Raw genomic sequence first — 5,189 nt, 5'->3', positions numbered from 1 at the left:
TACTAGAGCAGCCACCAGGCTGACTTGGTGTCGAAATTTCTGTAGGCACACTTCTGACGTGCTCATCACACATGGGCCGGTGGCACCGAGGGTATGGCCGAACTGTGGTTCTTAAAGGGATCCTTTGACGTTTTATTCACGCACATGTTAATGTTGTACTCCCGCGTGATCACGCCACAGGAGGGTGGGAAACAGAAAAGTTTAAAAAGCTTAAGTACCCTTTGCTGCTCCAGATCACGTTCAAATTTCGTTGGGCGGTTTTGGACGGTGCCTAGTGCCCCAATGTGCACACCAGAGCAAAATCTGCGGTCGTGTTGGGCTCCAAAGGAGTTCGAACACGTTCAGTGGGGATGCAGGCCAAGAAAGTCCTTGCAGAAGAGTCGAAACGTCCAAGGATGTCAGCAGTGTCAAAGGTTGTCATCTCACTGCTAAACTGTCGTTTTCGACTGTGAAATGTGTGGGAAGCAACGCCCGAGAAAAAAAAAGTGGGTTTCACGCCCTTTATTCCACCCCCGGAGGTCCTTTCTTGATTCTGAACGACGATGTGTCTGATATGTTTTCCTCAGCCACTCGTAACAAAACTGCTTGATTTCAACGCTGGGCATTGTGGTTCTGACCTCCATCACAGAGGCGTGAAAAGAAGGGGTGTATTGTAAGAAGGGTTGTGATGATCTTCTCATATTGTATCACATGTATGTGTTTGACAATATTGTGGTGAAATTTGATGCCAATGTGACACAATTAACCCACCTTGCAGCTCACATGAACTGAGCTGTGACCTTTTTTCACATGTGTCGACTCGTTGCTGTTTGAAGCTTCGCCAAAACCCTATGGTGACATCGCAGGGCGCAACATTCCTCTGTTCCTGAACAGAGGAATGTTGTAGGCACATGCGAGACAAATTTCAAACTTATACGTCGCCATGGAAGGCAATAATGAGGTTTCGAAAAAGTTATCTATTAATTCTGTTGCACAGTGTTTTTTACGGTTCCAGATACATATGACTCATATAGGTAAGAAACAAGGGTTACTAAACTTTCAACGACCTAGTTTCAACTACTTTTGAAGATCATCTAATTAGCATCTTTCCCCATCCAGAAGACACGTATGTAGATCAACATGAGAAGGAGACTTTTTTGGGATTTTTGGTAGGATTGTAAATTAGAAAAAAATCATCGTGTAAACCTTTATTCTATTTTGCATGTGTATTTATACACAGGAAATGACTCTTTCTTTATTTTTGGTTTGTATAGCTTTGAAAACGTTAGCTTAACTTTAACTTATAATTTAAAATTGCATTCGAATCACCTATTTCTTTCTCCAGCCAGTAATTTGACAAATACAAAGGAGGTATATTTTCAATGTGCTAGATAAAGAGTGAGTCACTAACTATTGCCACCAAGAATAGCTCCGAAAGTATGATAGGAGCTGAAAAGTTTGTGGGACAAAAGTTGCATTGCAGAACGGGGGCCATAATATGACGTTGGCTTTTTGGTGCTAGGTGGGGTCGCGCCAAAGATATGAAAGTCAACTTTGTTTTTTTTAAATGGGATGCTATAGTTCGGCACTTACTTTCTGATACTGGATATCGAGACGAATCCAATGACGTGTACCAGTAAGGTCAACGAAGGTCACAAAGGTGTCACGAACGTCCATTTACAGGTGTTCGAAGTGATGACCATTGTATCAACGCAGTGCTGCAATATTCTTATCATGGATTGAGTGGTATTCCGTATCACATCGGCACTTATCGAAGCACATGCTCTGACAGTTCTCTCTCGCATATCTTCAGGTGTAGTTGGAACGTCTTTATAAACAATGTCTTTTACGAATCCTCACAAGAAAAAAATCCAGAAGCGTCAAGTAGCTGTAGTATACAGAGAAGTTGTAGCATTAGAAAATTGTAGCGAAATGCAGGAAGATCTTCAGCGGATAGGCACTTGGTGCAGGGAGTGGCAACTGACCCTTAACATAGACAAATGTAACGTATTGCGACTACATAGAAAGAAGGATCCTTCATTGTATGATTATATGATAGCAGAACAAACACTGGTAGCAGTTACTTGTGTAAAATATCCGGGAGTATGCGTGCGGAACGATTTGTAGTGGAATGATCATATAAAATTAATTATTGGTAAGGCGGGTGCCAGGTTGAGATTCATTGGGAGAGTCTTTAGAAAATGTAGTCCGTCAACAAAGGAGGTGGCTTACAAAACACTCGTTCGACCTATACTTGAGTATTGCTCATCAGTGTGGGATCCATACCAGGTCGGGTTGACGGAGATCCAAAGAAGAGCGGTGCGTTTCGTCACAGGGTTATTTGGTAAGCGTGATAGCAAACTCAAGTGGCAGACTCTGCAAAAGAGGCGCTCTGCATCGCGGTGTAGCTTGCTGTCCAGCTTTCGAGAGGGTGCGTTTCTGGATGAAGTATCGAATATATTGCTTCCCCCTACATATACCTCCCGAGGAGATCACGAATGTAAAATTAGAGAGTTTACAGAGCGCACGGAGGCTTTCCGGCAGTCGTTCTTCCCGCGAACCATGCGCGACTGGAACCGGAAAGGGAGGTAATGACAGTGGCACATAAAGTGCCCTCCGCCACACACCGTTGGGTGGCTTGCGGAGTATACATGTAGATGTAGATGTCTGGCGAACGAGCCGGCCACGAAACATCTCCTCCGCGTCCAATCCAACGATTTGGGAATTGTCTCTGCAACTCATTTCTAGCCATTAGTGAAAAACATTCCGGACGCCAATCGTGTTGATACCACATTCTGTTGCTTGTTCCTAAAGATATTTCTTCCATTAATAGACCTAATGTTTCTTGCACGAATGTGGTGTACTTCCTACCATAAAGATTTCCTTCGATGAAATAGGGGCCTATAACTCTGTCCTCCGGAATCCCACACAATTCATTCACCGACCATGGCTTTTGGTGAGCAACTTGCAGCAGCCAACATGGATTTTCAGTTGCCCAATAACGCATGTTATGGAAATTAACATTTCCATGGTTCGTGAATGTACCCTCGTCAGTAAATAAAATCAAATTAATAAATGTGTCATCCCTCTGAATGTGACGTTGAGCCCATCGGCAGGATTCAGTGCGACGCATACAATCCGAACCAGTTAATTCTTGGTGGAGACTGATATGGTACGGATGACATCTATGGCGATGCAGAACACGAACAACACTACTCTGGCTCATGGCAGATTCCCTTGCTGTTTGACGTGAACTAACACAAGGATCTCGAACCACAGTGGCAAGAGTACCAATTTCCGTTTCCTCGTTAGTAAGTTTCCTTTGCCGGATATGTTTCCGATGCTTTAAAGATCCAGTTGTTCTCAATTTATCATACACATATTTAAATGTACGACGTGTAGAATGAGTACGTTGAGGATATCTTTCAGCGTATAAGTCTCTAGCTGTCATTGAATTTCGTTGGCATTCTCCGTAAATGAAAAGCAATACCTCCAAGGAATACATCATTCACATTCGCTTGATTCGACGATACTAGTGTTACCGTTCATATTAGAGTTGTATTACGAAACCGTCGAACGGTGTTTACATGTCACTTGCACGTCAGATGGATACGCCATATTCGGCGAATATTTACTGTTTGCACGATATACGAGAGAGAATTGTCACAGCATGTGCTTCGATAAGTGCCGATTTGAGATGGAATACCACTCAATCCATGATGAGAAGATTGCAGCACTGCTCTGATACCAATGGTCATCACTTCGAACACCTTCTGTAAATGGACGTTCATGTCACCTTTTTGACATTCGTTGACCTTCAAAAACCTTACTGTTACACATTGTTGGATTCGTCTCGATAACTGCTATTAGAACATAAGTACCAAACTACAGCAGCCCATTTAAAAAACCAAAGTTGACCTTCATATCTCTGACGCGACCTCAGTTAGTAACAAAAAACCATATTATGTTGTGCCATGCAACATTTGTCCCACAAACTTTTCAACTACTATCATACTTTCGGAGTTATTCTAGGTGGCAATAGTTAGTGACTCACATTGTATATCTAGCTCTTTGGCTGTGAGTTACATCTTCCATGGCTTTCACAATTAGTTTCGTTCCTCCTTGAATTCTTCTAGCCGATAGCATTCAGGAATTTTTATTTTACTTCTTATCTCCTGCATCAAACTACTGTTAAAACAGTCTACATCTTCATGGGTTACGTTATCAACTCTCGTGCTCCATATTATTATGCAGTTCCCATTTAAACTTCAAGTTTACAATTTTTTCAAGCGTATTACCATTAAGTGTTATTATTTCTTCAGTTTTAAACGCAAACGGCTATTCTGTGACTAAGTGCACAACATACAATACACCTCATTTAGGTACAATGTAGCAATCCTTTCTAAGCAGATCCAAATGGGAATGAAACTTTATAAAAAGATTTTTCATGCTTTCTTTAACATAATAAATGTGCTCAAATCCATCATTTTCAACCAGTACTCCAACATATAGCTGGTTACCATTGCTCTCAACAGAAAATTTTGATGATTCATATTCCCCAGTTGCATCCAGATTTTTCCATACACTGTATTTAATTTGTAAGCCAGGCTTTCACAGCTACTACGGCTTCTTCTATTTTCAAATGCTGTTTTTGTTCTTCCAGTATGGAAATTGTTTCCGCCATGTACCCTAGTTTTCGTTTGTTTTTTTTTTTGTTATTCATTTCTTCCATTCCTAGTTTTTCTTTGCATACACATAATGCATTAATTGTACATAAGGGGTAATTTTTCTAATATGGAAAGGCTTAAGATCAATCTTAATTCGGTAATAACCACATTAGATGGTGTTGTGGAGATCAATCAATGTTCTGCATTAAGAAAAATATGTTTCTCCAGCTATAATATAAACATATTCACAATTCTTGTATCTTCTGTATTGGAATCTGTATTACCAACCTCCCTATACTTTACAGACAAATACAACTATAGGAGGGCAGAACTTAGTTTCCAATTTTCCTCTGTCCTGATTGTCTGTAAGATTTACTTGTACACCACTTTGTGTTTGTAATACTTATTGTCCCAGTAGATAAACTATAGAATAATATTAAACACAACATAGAAGCTGTTTTGTAAATTATTCATTGATTGACACCTCACAGTAGTGATTATCACAGAGTTCAATGGAGCACATCGTAAATACTAGTCGTTGAT

Source organism: Schistocerca nitens, chromosome 1 (assembly GCF_023898315.1).
Source record: "Schistocerca nitens isolate TAMUIC-IGC-003100 chromosome 1, iqSchNite1.1, whole genome shotgun sequence".
NCBI lineage: Eukaryota > Metazoa > Arthropoda > Insecta > Orthoptera > Acrididae > Schistocerca > Schistocerca nitens.
This window is presented reverse-complemented; position numbering follows the sequence as displayed.